This window comes from Passer domesticus, chromosome 5, assembly GCF_036417665.1.
Source record: "Passer domesticus isolate bPasDom1 chromosome 5, bPasDom1.hap1, whole genome shotgun sequence".
In the NCBI taxonomy this organism is placed as follows: Eukaryota; Metazoa; Chordata; class Aves; order Passeriformes; family Passeridae; genus Passer; species Passer domesticus.
In genome coordinates, this window is record NC_087478.1 from 18,283,328 (window position 1) to 18,300,514 (window position 17,187).

General features: G+C 37.5%; 1 long non-coding RNA gene across 1 annotated transcript in view; it reads right to left on the minus strand.

Annotated features, from left to right (window-relative positions):
* Nucleotides 1-6,840: 6,840 nt before the first annotated feature.
* Nucleotides 6,841-17,187, minus strand: part of LOC135301270 (uncharacterized) — a 79,852-nt gene continuing 69,505 nt past the window's right edge. Inside the window, exons 3-5 of the long non-coding RNA XR_010363010.1 lie at nt 9,664-9,781; nt 8,706-8,822; nt 6,841-6,887 (exon numbers count right to left, since the gene is read on the minus strand). This is a non-coding gene — a long non-coding RNA (uncharacterized LOC135301270). The remainder of the gene's footprint in view (nt 6,888-8,705; nt 8,823-9,663; nt 9,782-17,187) is intronic.

Sequence of the window (17,187 nt, forward strand, 5' to 3'; positions counted from 1 at the left end):
AAGAATGTATTCACTATGAATGTGATGCGTTGCCAGTGTCATTTACAACAACTAAATCACTAACGTTGTGGCATTAGTCATTCCCATTAAAACTGGGCCCTTTTTCTCCCCACTGACCCATATTACGAAAAATTATCTCCAATTCCCTATACTGTGAACAGTACTGATCTGAGGTTTTCAATTTCATGAGTGAGACAGTCATTTTAAAGTTACCATGCAATTACTTTCTATTTAAAACATATAATGATCACTTTTACTTTATTTTCATCATTTTGCAATATCTTTATCTAGCACACTGAAATTGAACATTTTCATTTATGTCATAGTGAAAACCAAGGGGTATTCTAGAACAGTGATGCATACAGATTCTCAGGGGGTAATTTTCTGCTGCATACACCAGAATGCAGAATCCACCCTACAGAAAATGCAATAAAAGCACACTACTGTATTTTCACTTAATACTTCTACATGTATTTGGTTTATAATAAGATCAATTAATATACAAAAATCCAAAACAAGACTTTTTTCTAAGTGCATTTATTATGACTGTTGAAGAAATATTGAGTATTTTCTTGAGACCATTTTGTAAATAGCAACTTTGCTTTCACTCAATGAACTGCTTTTTCATGAACCTATAATAAAACTGAAATCTGTAACTGCTTTCAGTTATGCCAAACTTGTGTCTATACCATACCACCTGTAATAAACCCTCACTGGAGGGATGATCTCTCTAGTTATGACATAAGCTGTTGGGTCCTTCTCATTTGATACACACAGAGATAAAATATTCATTCAATCAGTTACATTTCAGCAGTAAGATGAAAAGTAGTTTTCATGACTGAATAATTCCAATACCCGTGTCATAAAACAGTGAGGATTAAGGATGAAAGTCACTTCAATTAATAATTCAAAATTAGACCTTCACGCTCAGTTCCACCATCTACACATAGTTATTTAGTCCCATTTGAAAGGCCTAGATCTGACAAATATGACATATTAGCCATAGAAAACCCATGCCTTTCTGGTGTGGTGGCTGACAACCAGACAAGATACCTTTAGATATCTCAAATGGCACTGGATGCTAGTGGATGAGCAACAGAATCAAGGCTTTAATTTCAGTGAGTCAGATAGCCCAAAACAGGAGACAACAAACTGATTATAATGAAAGAGTTCTGCAAGACTGATTGTTCTCTGTTGACAGCAAAGAGAGTTTGGCTGAAAGCTTAGGCTGCATCCAGCATGACATCCATTCTAGCCAGCTGAGATTTAGTCTATACTTTCAGCTTGCTTTAAAACAGGAACTGACAGGTCAGCTGGTCATCCAAATTGCTCTCAAGTTTCCCTGGATTGTATTGACTGGCTCGCTATTACCTCTAATGGAGGCCTTGACATCTCACCCTCAAGGAGACATCTGAACATAGATACTTTAATGGGCAAGCTCAGTGCCATTCTTCACCTTTACAGAGCAAAGACTATCCAACTTTTGTGACTCTTTTCTTCTACTAGGAAAGCTTTCCATTTTTTCACACTTTATTTGCAAGACTATTCTACATTATGAACTTCAAATTCCTACTCAGACACTTAAACTCGTGGTCACCTTGTTAGTCTTCTCCTGACATTGCTTGGTTTTATACCTTTCCCTTCAAGCCACTCAGCAATTTCATCAGTTCTGATTCACCCCAATGCATTCTGAAGCATATTCAATCTATCAGCAGCATTGTGCAGCTCTCCTCCAGCCATGAAGGGACATATCTTGTGCAGAGGATTTGGAATTTTGTCTCTCTTTCCTTAGCCTCCTCTATGAGGTTGAGTTCTGAAAACCTAGGTAGAGAAAACATTTGCAAAACTCAATGAAGAGAGGAAAAGACAAAAAAAAAAAGGAATTTCAGACATAGTGCAACTCTGGAAAAATTATGGATACGAAGTGGTGACTTTGTAATTTAAAGATGTGAAGAAAAAGACATAAAAATTGAGAGGAAATTTTTTTTTTTTTCCTGGTGGTTTGGTTTGTGTCTTTGACTTTCACATGTTTAGGATACTGAATACATAGGTAATGACTATACTCATGAAAGAGATGGCTGATTACCCACACTCTGACTTGGAACCAGGGCCAATATTTCAGAAAGGCCAAAACTTTTCCACAGAACACAGTTTCTAAGAAAACTTACGGAACTTTATGTGTAGTGGCAAGGTGAGTTCAGTTTGAGAATGGCTTAGGCAGTACAGGTAGACATAATTTCTCCAATCTTACTCTTGGAACTGACTTGCTCACCATGATTACTGAGATTGATTCTTGCATGAAGGGACAACCAAAATTGTAAACAACTCTCTCTGGGAACCAGAGAACATAACTGAAAAAAAGAAATTATGAAGATTCTGAAGCATTGATTTTTTTTCTCCCCCAACAGGAAACTAAATTGACTTGCTAGTTCCTGGCATCTGCTGCTATTTGGTAGAGAAGTAACAACATGCTTTTTAATCCCCCTTTTCACTTTCTTCCACACATTACTGAATCTACGTGTACATGTATGGTTCCAATAAAGATGCTCTTCTCCTGTAAATTGAACTTTTTCTGGAGTCTCAGTAGATGTATTCAATGTATACAAATATACAGGTAGGATAGACAAGATAAGCTGTTACCCATTCCTTGACTTTACAAGACAGATGGCAACATATATCTGATCCTACCTAATATCCTGCCCAAGAAGTTGGGGAAGGGGTGGGGTAAGACCTAAAAATCCTTGAATAAAGAATTATAGAGACATGGAAGAGAAGAGCTAATTCTTTACGTACCAGTATGGCACATTTTACCTCTGAATAGATCTGCGGCATTTTGCACATTCAGCCACAGTTAAGCAGAACTAAATTTTGTCCCTTTTTGCTTCAGATTTCCCTGCTGGGATAAAAATCAAAGCCAGACAGGAATGGGGAATGTAAAACATCACCTTCCTGGACCTCTGCCTAAGGAACAATGTAGATGGAAATACCTTTGTAAAATCATTAACTCACAAAACAAATATTTTCAAAAGAAACAACAAATCTTTTCTTTCATTGAGAAATGTCACAAAAAAATAAGACATATATGGCCACAGCTGAGTTCTGTTTTACTCACGTATAGCTTTCTGTATTAAATTCACAGACAAAGGAGGTGCCTTTTCAAAACACTCACTGTTCAGCCTAGTTTAATTTTGTCATATCATATGATGTTGTCTGAACTGGATTTGTTGTGTAATCATTAGAGTTTACATCTACTGTGTGCTTTCTGCTGCCCTACTTTTATTTTATCCTATTATTTCCTTTCCCCAAATTAATCACATGTGGATCATGCACTGCCTCACACAGCTAAAGGAAAGAGATGCCACTTTTTTTTCTGAGGATCATGCAGCCCAGAGTAGGATTCACAGATGCACTAATTCCTGTCCTAGTTGAAGCATGCAGCATCTACACCTAACTCTTGCTGATGTCAGCAATAGGTATAGAGCCAGGGTCAGGTATTTTTCTACAGAAAATGAAAAGGACAAGTTGGAGAACTGGATTCAAGGATCAAAAGATACAGACCTCTGGCCTCTCTCTAGAGAACACACAAACTCTCCAGATTACCCAGTGGTCTATGAGTTGTCAGCTTGAGCCAATCAGTCTCCTGTAGGTTTTATACCCTACACTAGACTCCACATAATTCAAATATTAACTTCTTACATCACTAGAAGATAATAAAACTACTCTTCCTTAAGAGGAGAAAATGTAGAAAACTGGAGCTGGAATAACATTCAGCCTGTACCACAATATGTCCTCAACAACAACTTTAGCAGTGATCTCATCAAAAAAACAGTCGAGCATGTTCTGGAAAGTAATCAAAGGTCTGCTGCAAATGAATCAAATATTTCATCTGCTATTTGGTTGCAAGTGTTGAACACATGGTGCTCAAAAGCATTTTTCCTCCACTGGAATGCAATAAAAGACTCAAACATTTTGATTAAATCATTGATCCAGTCCAGTGTCCCATCTTCACACGTGACTGCATTGCAATCTGTCTAGGTCTCTTTCTAAAATTACTGTGCAGCAACAAATGAGATAGGCTCTTAAAAATTTATATGTGTATATATCTTTCTTGTTGCAGCTACAGTCTCTAAATTCAGACACATGTAAAGGTCAGAAAAATCACTTACTGTATGTGTTGGTTTTGACTGGGATAGATTTATTTTTCTTCATAGTAGCTAGCATGGTGCTGTGTTCTGGATTTGTGCTGAAAACAAGGGCGATAACACAGGGATGTTTTTGCTGCTGAGCAGAGCTTACCCAGCATAAAGGTCTTTTCTCCTTCTCACCCAGCCCCACCAGCAGGGAGTTTGTGGGTGGTGCACAAGGATTTGGGAGGGGAACACAGCCAGGACAGCTGACCCCAATTGATCCAAGGGATATTCTTTTCCATATGGTGCCGTGCTCAGTACAAAGAGGTGGGGAAAGAAGAAGAAGGACATCCAGAGTTACAGCATTTTGTCTGTCCAAGTAACTGTCACACATGATTGCTGCTTTCCTGGGAATGGCTGAATACCTGTCTGCCCATGGGAAGTGGTGAATTAATTCCTTGCTTTGCTTGCATGTGCAGCTTTTGCTTTACCTTTTAAATTGTCTTTAGCTCAACCCACAGGTGTTCTCACTTTTTGTCTTGTGGTTCTTTCCCCATCCCACCAAGTGATGACAAATGGGGACACTTAACAAGCAGCTGCATGGGGCTCAGCTGCCAGCTGGAGTTAAACCACAATAATTTACCTGATGGCTCAATTCTGCCAGAAGGGGAAAGGGTGCTGGGTGCAATGAGGCACAGCTTGCTCCCACAAGTGTGCCATTGCTCCTTAAAACTGCATAAACACCCTTGTCTAGTTTCATAAATAGGGCTCTGCCTTTAGTACTTCAGTTCAGAGTCTGCTGCAAAAGTCAAAGACATCTTCTGTGCCCTGGCCCTCGGTGCTGAGGGCATCTCAGTTTCCCACCCTTTTCTCTGGAGAAGTAACTCCCATTCTCAAGCTCTGGAACAGATTGAGTTCACACTGCAAAGTGCACAGCTTCAGTCTTTAGGTCCCTTCCTCTTGCATTGTTCCAGCTGCAGCACAAGGTCAGTTAAGCCATCAGACTTCATAACCAGGCACACAAGAAGGGTAATGTCAATGACACATTTACTGCTTTCTTGTCTATTTTGTAGACAGTAAGCTGAGAACAGAAGCAATACACACATGTAAATGCCCAGGTAGTGCAGTTCCAGTTTTACTTTACACCCAGAAGGCAAGAAGAGGACAGAATGTCCACAGCCTGTTCCACCTTATTCTGGAATCCTGTCCTTGCTAAGGTGTGGAGAATTGCAAGGTTATGCAAGGGTGAAGCTGGCGGCCAAGTTCTTCATTTTCATCTGATTAGGCTGCCCTGAAACAAGTTGTCTGAGCATGCTGAGAGTTCCCCATAGAAGAAGGGGGTGTATTCATTTAAAGTCCTCTATGTTAATATTTGGCATTGAGTACAGGGAAGAATGAAGTTTATTTAAAGGTAGTAGCAGGGACCATGGGAGGACTTCAGCCTAAAATAATAGACCACAGCAACTTACTGCTTCACATTTCAAAAGGTGTAATGGCTTGAAGGTGACTGAACTGAGCCTTTGACATAATATTCTCTTTGTCCACTTAAATTCATGGAAAGTCTAATAGTTCAATTTTATAGTTCAGTAGTTTTAAATTAAAAAATACTTCAGGCTTTTGTTCAATAACATTAACATAAAATCCTGGCGGCACTGCAAAATTAGCATCCACAGTAATTGGCAGCTTAAACCAACTAGTTAGAATGCCTCTACACAGCATTACTGCTTCCTCCACATAAGATTATATTTTGAAGATTCTTTGCATTAAAAAAGCATGGCAGTCCCACTATCACCTTGCTTAGGTAGCAATGTTATTTCAAATAGATTGTCAATACTTTCTTCTCAAGAGAGAAACTGGAACTAATTGTAGTACTGAACCCAATCATAAATATCAAATGTCCAAACCTGAAGACATTTCTTTGCATTTTGTAAGTACCTATTTTTGAAACGAAATAAAACTCCAAGTATTTGTGATTAAAAATACCTGATCACTATTAAACTGTTGAAACATTTTCATATTCAGCTGGTAATTTCCACAGGAAGTTTTAATTACATTGGGCAACTTAATAGTTCTAGTTGATTTTGTAAGTCAAATCAGTGAGAATAGGTTTTGCTAATGCTACATGAAAAAGTCCAGAATAAAGACCATTCCCCATTGCTTTTAATTTTTATATCCATAAATATTATCTGTCCAGAGGGAAAGGAGATGTCACTGGGCCTGGGATTTGTGTCTGTAGTTCTTTTTCCTGAGGGCAATAGATAGGAAGAGATTAACTTCAGCAAGTAATTATTGGACTGCAAAGGATTGTGAGAGCTAAATTTTCATCATCTTATGGCAAGAGCTAGCCTTTTCTCTCTTTAGATTGGAGTTCTACAAGAATTGTGGAATTCATTAATTATCTGAGATGTTTTAAAGAAAGCATAAAAGATTCTTCTAAGTTAAAATTCTTTACAATTTTCACAAAAGAAGCTGTAGAAGCACACATGCACACATAAAACAAACAAACAAAACACCTAGAGACTGTAAGATCTACACCAAGATTCCTGAAGGTTTCAGCCAAGATCTGCCATAAAGAACATTTTCTTGGTCATGCTAGGATAAACCATAGCTCAACTAGACAACTGAGCTATGGTTTTAAAAGGCTTTAACTAAACTGAGGATGACCCAGACAGAAATAATTTCTGCTCATTAACAATTATATCAATAAATACTTACCTAGGATGTTAATGCTGGTCGAATCTAATTGTGTGGTTGATCTTTCTGGCAAGATAGTGACAGTAAATGAGAATAGGATCATTTGATGTTATGCAACAAAGTTTCATTGCTGTTCTTAGCACTCAAGAAGTTAATGATTCCGTATGACATGGGTTCAGTTCCCAAGTAAAAAGATGTCATTTTACATCAGAAAGTCCACATCAGCTGCAGTCTTGTTAGTCATATCTCACATATTTTGTTACTCTTTCACACTTTCCGTAAGATACAAAAATGACTGGTTTTACACATAATCCGGTCTCAGCTCTCTTGGTTTAGATGTCAGCCTTTGTTGTTAAAGGTGTGCTGCAGTTGTCACAGAGTCAGCCCAGCATTTCTCGGAGCTGGATGGGAAACATTCATCCATTCCAGCTCCCAGCTCTGTGTGGCGGAATGCCAATACAACAGGGTCAGGGAAAGTCAGATGTATAAATCTGTGAGAAAGGCTGCCTGGTTCCCTGAAATATTTCTTTGAACTGAAAAAAGCTCTAGAATTTCAAAATTGATTGGCTGCAAGAAAATTCAGGGCTTGGCATGTCAGAATCAAGTCTTAAAACAATTCTTATAAATAGATGTGTGTGAAAACATCAGTTTCACTTTCCAGGGAGAGCTGCTATATCTTGCTCACTGCTATTGCACCTACCTGAGGTCAAGGAACTAACAAGCTGCTGTCTAGAAAAATTGATAGTGTAGTTGAGGCAATATCAATAGAAGAGATATTGAAAAAAATATTGGATCATGCCAATCTGTTAGTATGTGAAAAAAAACCAAAGCTGGACTTAGTCCCACAGGATAAACACACTTCCAAAATTCCCTACACTGGAGTCATATAAAGCATATTCCATCTGCTATGGACTGATTAGTCTGTGAATTAGAACTTCCAGTATTGTGTTTGACACACAAAAGTTAGGAGTGAACGGGCAAATTAAAACAAACCCCTATTTTATTTCAGTGAGGGCACAATTCTGCAGGAGACATTTCATATGAGAACAGCATGAGCCCAGTATTCTGGTGGCAACTAAAAATTATTTCATTTCAGCCAAATTCAGCAGCATGATTAAAGGACTGATTCCAAACATGTATTTGCAGGGACCTCCTTTGATCCTTTTCATAAAACTGTTGAGATACAATTTACTATAAATTTTCAGAATCATGCCTGCACAAGAAAAAGTATCTCCCTTTGCAAATCTTAGCTACTCTTTCTTTTCATGGTTTGTTCACAAATTCATTAATTTTATCTTTATTAGCATTTAATTACATTTTACCATTTTTTTGCAACAGTAAGTACAGATTATTTATCAGGCATCTTGGTTTGACATACCCTGTGTGGAAACTCCACACTTATAACATATTCCTCCAGAATATGTAAGCTGTTTAAAATGGAAAAGAGATTTTAACTCTTAGGAGTGAGTAATGCAATACTGTGCCAGAAAGGGCCAGGTGGTAATCCATCACCAAAATGCTTTGCTCAAGTAAAGCAATGCATTATTCTGAAAATCAAAGGGAAGCTGATTTCATTTAATATTTACATAGGCAGGGCTACAAAGGTATAAAGGAATACACAAGTTTAAGGAATACATCTAAACTCAATGCAGAAAACACAGATATTTAATCTGTGTGCCTGAAAAGACAACATCAAAATGGCTTGGCTTTAAATATACACTCTATGATGTTCTTTGATTAGCCTAAACTTAACTTGAGGAAGCTTTCTATTTCTCATCATTTTTGGTATTAATTTTCCTAAGACGGTGAGAGTGTATAATTGTAAGAATCTCAACATTTAAAAAAATTATTCGCTGTCTGACGAATGTGTTAATGTTTACCTACCTCTTGAGCTTCTGTCTGAAATCTGTTCTGGGACTGGTTATGAGTAAATATATTCCATGCTTGTAAGAGTGGAGCAAATAGATTCTCTGATCTCTGACTTCTGTGATTAATTGATTCCTTTAGGGAAAGTAAATATATTTATCACCTTTAGACTGCAAGACTCCTACAAGAAATTGTCGTATCATAGTAATGGATCAGAGAATGTACACTTAGTACTCTGTGCTCTGATGTCAAAAAAACATCAGGACAAAGCAAGAGAGGGAAGATTAATCCAAGACTACCAGGTAAAGGATGATGAACAGCTAGAAGTACTGCACACCTGCCTGCTCACCTTAGTGGCACACTCTCACCATTTCCTTTTCCCAACATTTAGGAGGGTGTACCTTCCACCATTTGAATACCAACATTCACAGCAAAAAAACCCTCTTATTTTCCAAAATATTTGAGGGGAAAATGGGTGTTTTAATAGGAGTCAAATTATAACAGACTAGAAAAAATCTTTCTGTATATACTCTTAATTAAGGCACTTATTTATAGAAATTTCCAGCATTTGGAATTTTACCAACACATAATACTCAAGAAACACCAAGGAAGCTAAGGCCAGACAGATGTTAAACATTCTTATTTAATAAAAAATAATTCTCTTACTTCAACATTGCTAAGCTAATGACCATGTCATATCCATGATGTGTCAATGTACATATTGCACAAAACTCCTTTATTTAATTTAATTTAATTTAATTTAATGTCCCCCCACCTCTCCAGGTCAATTTATTACATCAAAAATGCTCTAAGACAAGTCAGGTGAATCATCCTCCAAGGATATCCACATCTCTCCATTTGTTACAAGAGGAGTCTAGGATGACCCATTAAGGGTTTTCACAGAGCTTTCAACAACTAAAGGTGACTGAGGTGAAATCCACTCTCAAAGCTTTGTACTACAGACTATTTTCCTTACAGCAATGCAGATCTGAGAGCAGGCATGCACTGGAATGCATCGATCACGTGCCTGGCAGCCACACTTCCAGAACTACTTTCCATGGTCCTGCTCAGCTTCACACAAGCAAGCATTTTAACTGCGGAATGGAAAACAGTTAAACTGTTATTTAGTGGAACAGACTGTGATATAATGTGATCATAAAATGCTTTGCAGAAGGAAAATTCCTTATTTGTCTCTTGAATTTAAACAAATTAAAGAAACATGCAAAACTAATACTTTGAATTCCATGTGGTATAATGTCCATATTTGAGAGACTATTTAAACAGCTGTTTAATATTAGGTCTGTGCCTAAATCCCATTGAGATCAATGGGGTACAAATGTATGCTTAAATTTAGTCTTGTGCATACAGTCTTCCTGAATAGAAATTGATTCAGCATGTACTGAAGAGCTTCCCTGAACTGTAGCCTGAGAGATTAACTAAAATATGTTTTCAGCTGCCCAGCTACAGGCACCCTACTGGGAAAATTTAGTCAGAAGCTTTATCTTTGTATAGCTTAATGCATGTTGTTTATCACCTTACTGGTCTCACACTGTTCTTCTGGAACTGTATTTTGGGAGTCTGTTGGAGTTTATGTTTTCTTTTTAATAACCGTGGTCACTTTTTGCCTTCAGCCAAAGTATAAGAGGAATGACATTTATTCCAAGTGAGGGAAAACTCAACCATTTTCCCAATCACCATTTCACTCAGCTTTCCTATTTTGAATAGAAAACCCTCTGCTTTGCTTTTCTCATTCACACTCTGACAGGAGCACTAACTTTCTCTAGGCAACCTAAATTACTATTTTGACATGTAGGTTATTAATTTTTATTTGATTGTTATCTTGGATGGATACTAGTAGCATTCAATTATTAGGCAATCTGTTGCTATTACTTGCTTGCCCACTTTACATTCCTCATCATGACAAACACAAAAAAATAAGTGTACCTCACCATTTGTGTGTTATATGCCCTGGATCAAGGACCCTAAATTGCAACATTATTAAAAGAGAGCAAAAGAATAGAAAATCCAGAATTTTCCTATTAGACATATTACTCCACTAAAGAGCAATGCTCTGTGGTCTACAATAACTTTTTCTATTTCAGATACATATTCTAGAAATCCAGTGGGTTGGGGTTTTTAAATGTTCAATATTGAGAAATAGGCCAGCTTCCTAAATTTGCTGAAAAGAAGACATAAGTACAGGTAGTGTTCTTCTCATCTGAAAAAAAAAATATAAAACAAAAATGTTAAACACAGCATTCTCTATTAAATTAGGATACTTGGGAGTATTCTCATGTCACATTTAACTACTTCAGTGACAAGTCTATTTTTTCATCCTAGTTAATCCTGAAAGTGACAGTGAAGTACAACCAAAATTATTCCCAAGCAGCAAACCCACAACTGCTTACTAAACTTAGAAGACCAGTCAAATTAAATCTATGCCAATTCTTCAAAAACTTGAGGCTTTGGACATTAACCAGTGGTAGCAGGATATAATTGGAAATAATCATTGAAGATGCCATAGACTATCACTTGGGACAACTGTGAGTTATGGTTTAATTTTGGAAAATAAGTTCAGCAAGTGCATGAGTTCAATATAAATTCCTGTAATCCGATATAAGCACCTTTTTAAGGATACATCTGAAATATTTTCATTTCTTTGTATCAGAACATTGGAATTGGATTTAAAGCCACTTAAGAGCCCTTCCATTCTGGTAACTGAACTTTGAATCAGAAATTCAGACTGTGACTTCTAATGGTACTGAACCCTTTAGCATAGTAAAAATCCTGAAGAAACTGAATATTCAGAAAGGGCTTTACAGATATTTAAGCTAACTATTTCAACTAACTACAAGAGGTAGAATCACAGTCTTTATGGAATTATTACAAATCTAGTGAAATAATATATCTAAAGGTTAAGCAGTTTTATTTGTAGACTAATTGTCATTTTCAAAGCATCTTGAACCCCCAGGTTCAAGAGTAGTCAGTAGTCTTGACTACTTTTGAGTAGTCAGTTCATGGTATTTTGCTAGCCTTATTACAGAAATATGTCCTCTTGCTGCCCTGCTAAACCCCTGGTGTTCAGCAGATCCTTTACATTTTAATTAATACTATAAAAACACTCTATAAGATAAGTCTTCTTAATTATTAACTGGGAATACTGCAATATGCAGGGATCTTAAGTTTTTAATTGCAATGAAAAACTAAAATAATATGAAAACACTACAACTATATTTTCCCAGAATGTTTCTAGGGCAGACAGAGATGAGATTTTGTTGTACAATAATTTAAGTAAAGATTACAACTTAGATATGAAAATTAGTGATATTCCATGACCACATTACATAGTTAAACTACTAACATATTATTGTCATTTTCACTGGAATGTGCCTTTCGTTGGAAAGTGCCTTTTATGAACAAAGATTACATCTCTTTTCCTAATCCTTTACACTGAAAACCTTTACAGAAGTGAAAGGGTGACTGAATTCATGCAGAACATACAGTAGCGAAGTGAAGCATGAGATATGTGAGCCACATTTTCACTTGATGAATAGATAGGATTCACGTAATACAAAATTTAAACTTGTAAAAATACAATAATGTAACCACTGAAGATGATGTTCCTTCAGTGACATTTAAACTAAAGCTAAGGTGATATAATTCTGCATATTTATCAGGCTACCTTATATATTTTAAATTTATATCATGTGCTGTATTTTTTAAAAAGCAACTGTGAGGAAATCCAAACATAATCCTTTTCTACAAAAATCAAACCAGAACAAAAAAAAATGGAAAATAATTCTATATTTTAATTGCATTGTTCTCAACAATCATCCTAAATTTCTTTCTGCACAGTTAAAACAAATTGAAACACTATTACCCTCATGGCCTTCTGGTTTAGCCAGGCAGGCTTGAGCGCACTTCTGCCTTTAATTAAGTATGGACAGATAAAGTCTTTTGTTCTTTTTCTGATATGTTTGACACCTGCTGGCTTTGTAATCAGGGAAATTAGTCAGGAAGTTCCAACAGAGAGGCTTTTAGTCAGAAGCAACACCTGGGTCCCTGTGTATGCCTTCATGTCACGTAACATTGTCCTGCACCCACAGCACAACAGACAAAAAGCTGAACAAGTGGTGAGCTTTCAGCTTCAGATACAAAACAGGCTCAATGAGCTTCTGTAGAAATCAATGGTAAAACAAAAGCCATATGCTAACCCCTTCTTTTGCTAAAATGAAGAGAAAACTACCTTCCTTTTTTTTCCTTGTCCTCATTTATTTTAGGATGATTTATGAGAGAGTGCTTTTGCAATCCAGTTCAAGCAAGAAGGCAGGGCGATATCTACCACTTGCTATAGCCAGGTATGTCACAATTCCTTTCAGTGTGATCCTGGCCAAAATGACGTTTTCTGTGGACAGTGGTCACTTCAAAGTTATCTTGAGTTATAGTAGTTCCTGCGTCAAGTTTTCTCCATGCAGTAAATGCCTTAGCTTGGTGAGTTCAACACGCTGAGGGTATGGGCTAAAACTCATGCAGACATGCCAGATCTTAAAGAGGTTATTTCTGCTTGATTGGTTTTTAGTGAAACCCTACACCCACCATGGAAATTCAGGCTGGCTGTGCAAGCCCGTGCCACATGGCATGAGGAAATAACCTATACAACAAAACAGCATATGGCATCTGAAAAAAAAAAAGCTGTGGGATTCACCCTGCAGGTCTCAAAGGTTGTACATGCTAGTGCCTGTAGTCCCACTATGAAGACTGGTGGTATTTTATACTGACACTGTTTTCACCCAGACTGATTTTATTTGAGAAAAATTATTCATTTGTATGCAAATTCAAGCTAGCTACAGCAAAGGTGCACCTCACAACTACACTGAATTCCTGCACAAATAAGCACAAGTGAAAGAGTGATGGTGAGGACATAGTCCCTTCTAGAATCAGTAAATTTAGTTAGAAATCCATCACACTTCAGAAAAAAATTGCATTTGTTCACTTTTCCTTTTATTCCTGTCCACCTTGCCTGCACCATGCAAGCAAGTAAGAACTGCCATCATGCTCTCTCACAGACTTACTGAGACAGCAGATCTGGTGCTGCAGTAGGCCCTACACTTGTGATAATGTATCACAAGCTCAAATTAGCCCTCTACCTTTAGCCTCCATCTCAGTTATTCCTATTTTCAGTTCAATCCCACTACTCCATGGTGGTCCTTTAACAGCTTTCAGAGGCTGGCAGCAAAGATTTCTCCATCTTCCAGTTAGCAGCTGGGCACTTCATTAGGAGAGTAACAGTGGGCCGAGCTGCTCAAAACTGCCAGGCTCTTTCTAGCATTGCCTGCCAACACATTCCTTTTTTCTCTGCAATGTACTACCTGGTTCTGGGCATCCCCAGTCAGCTGCTCAACTGCCCAGAAGCACAACTCATGCAGGCAGCAGACCAGAGGACAGGTAGGACTGGAGCTGAGCAGCAAAGTTTCCTGTGCAAAATCGTACGATTCAGAAAATCTCTATGAGGTGGCACCCAGGACTTCTTCACACAGTATGGCTGAGGTTTAATTCCTGTTTAGAAGGCATTCAGTTAAAATTAGCCTAGGAAAGACACCACTTCACCCAAGTGTTACTGTGCTGCCTCCCTGGGTTTAGACCCATGAGCAGTCTCAGACCTGAAAAAACAGCTTTCTCTAGCAAACCAAGTTTTGAGATTTGTGGTATGCTTTCATTCTCATCAGGGTAAAAGAACGGTAAAAAAGAAAGGCTGGTGGTGAGATTAAAGAGTCACAAATCTGCAGTGAGCAGAATGGGGGCTGAGTACTGCCCTTCAGGAGTGTCACCTACCACATACAAGTACTGAGGTACTAGAAAGCAGCTGGTTTGGAGAATGGCTTAATAGTGGTTCCCTTGTGACCCTTATTTGTGAACAACATGATAAAATGTTGTTAGCACGCAACATTTTCCAACACAATTGTCAGATATTAACTAATCAGTACTTTCAGTGTTGAAAGCATTGCAGCACTTTACTTCAGAACTGAAAAGAGTGAATCTGAGGAGATTAATAACTTAATCGAATGACAGTGAAATAATGTGCTAGAATAGTATTTAGAATTATTACATTTCTACTTCATGCTTCTGTGCCACAATCTACATGTCATGATTTTCCTGGTTAAAAAGAAAAAGGAAAAAAATAGGTATAATAAAATAATATTATTTCTGTAATTTTATCTTTTCAGATTTAATGCACTTTTAGACATATGCCAGTGTAATTCCCTTCCTGTTTCCTAAAATTTCTCTCCCAGCCAATATCACATAATTTTTTCTAAATACTAAGGATCTCCATTAAGAAATTAAGTATTACTGCCTGCTTGGATTTTTCTACCCATTGATTACTCATTAAACATAAAATTTTATTTATTATTATTGGTGATCATTCTTTAGACTTAAATTTTATTTGTTATTTTTAGTGATTAAAAGAACCTTGACTTATGCATCCTCTTTCAGCTTTAGATGCATATGCATCATTTTTAGAGTGAATTCCACTTTAAAGTAGATTCTGTGCTTTCCATAGTTTTCTGGATTACCCTGACTAAAATTATGGCAACTTTAGAAAACTGCTGTAATGCTACAATGCCACCATCTGGTTACAGTCAAGGATCTGATCTTGCAGGTGCTTAAGGCACTGAACCTCAGTGAATTCAGCCAGACACCACCAACAATATAGGCTGAATATTGAACAGATGCATGCACAGAACTGGTCTTGTTTATTGTGGGATTTTGATTAGCCAGAGATGGAGAGCAGTTTAGAGTGAGCAATGCATCTGCTCTTTCTGTCTTTCTCTTCATTTGCAGTTCTGCCTAAGAGGCTCTGAATCCTTAATAGATTGTACAGATGATATGTGTGATTAGATGTGTGATTGCACGTAGCATGTGAAGAGCAGTGTTCATCCCTCTGACACACCAGAGTCTTCCTCTGGGAGCCCTGGGGAGCTGGACTGGAGAAAGCTGGGTGTTTTCACCTTTGGTCCTCACTGCCCATCCCAAGGGCAGAGCTGCACCAGGGCAGGGCAAGCAGAGTCAGCCACAAGCTCCCAAAATACACAGCAAAAGCTAAAAACCTTTTCTGAGGACATTCCAAATATTTTAGCAATCCTTTTGAATTATATCATAGGAAGCAATGCCACTCTTCTTGGATCAAACTACAGTGCTTTTATGCTTTCAAAACACCTGAAGAAGTGGGAAAGAGCAGAAGTTGGCATGGGACCACAAAGTGAAAGAAAACCAAGATAAACACAAAACCACATAATCTCTGAATATCAGTCACAGCCAAAAGAGGTGTCTTTTTCAGTGTCTAAACCTGACTAGACAGAATCTGATTTTACATATGTTGACTGTAAAGCAGCACCATAACATCTTGCTCTATTGTAAAGTGCTACTTGATGGGGAATGCCAAGAAGATACCTTTTACTTCTTGCAGCAGAGAAAAAAAGGCATTCATCTGGTTTGGAAACATATATCATAACTTGTTTCTGTGCTGATATTCTACGTGCTGATTTTAAATCAAAACCATTTGTGGCTGCTGGACTGATTTCTGTTGAATGCAAATAAAATGTGAAATAACATGGAATCAGCAGCAGGAGCAAGTTATAAGTCAAATGGCAGCCTCTCTTATTGCAACCTGTTTTCAGGGGCTAAATGAAACAGAATGGTAATATTAAGAATAAAAATAGAAATTAAAGTTAACAGTGTTGTCTCAGAAAAATATATTTCTAAAAATTAAGTAATAAAAATATCTTTTCTCTTCAGAACCATCAAGGCAGAATTGTTTTCCATGCTATTACTGGAAGTGGATTCAGTCTAAGGACCTGAGTTTGCAGGGCCTGGCATATGGCATACAGGACCAGGAAATTACATCAAAGGGAAATGTAAAAGCAGGAGATAAAGGAGGGAAGGGGGAAGAGATCCTAGTTTTTCCAGTAAAGTTACCCAAGGACACAGAAGAAGCTTGTTCAGGTTCATATCTTTAAATTAAAAAAAAAAAAAAAGCCCACCACACCACTTAGTATTGCTGGGGTCTCAGTGAACTTGCTATGATTCAATGTATAATACAAAATCAGCAAAATGTAAACTCACAAAGGAAATACTAAACAGCAGATGGCAAATTTGTCCCAGGACCCTTGCTGTGTGCACTAGGATTGCAGCAATTCCTAAAATTCTGTACTTAACATAAAGATAGCATGAAATCCAACAATAACCCAGAAGAAAGCATACAACTGTAGACAGGGATGCTCTTCAGCATGAACTTTAGCACAACTAAAATAAAGTTCTGAGTGCAATAATCATTGCTTTGGGTCTCATGCAAACATGAACATCTTAGAAAGATGTAAAAACGCAGGGTTTGCCATGGTTTGCACTGTGTAGATGACAGTACGTGGCCAATAAACTTTTGAACAACTAGATGTGTTTGACTCCTATGTGATGCCTTTCCAACAAGTAATCTGTTCAGCATTTT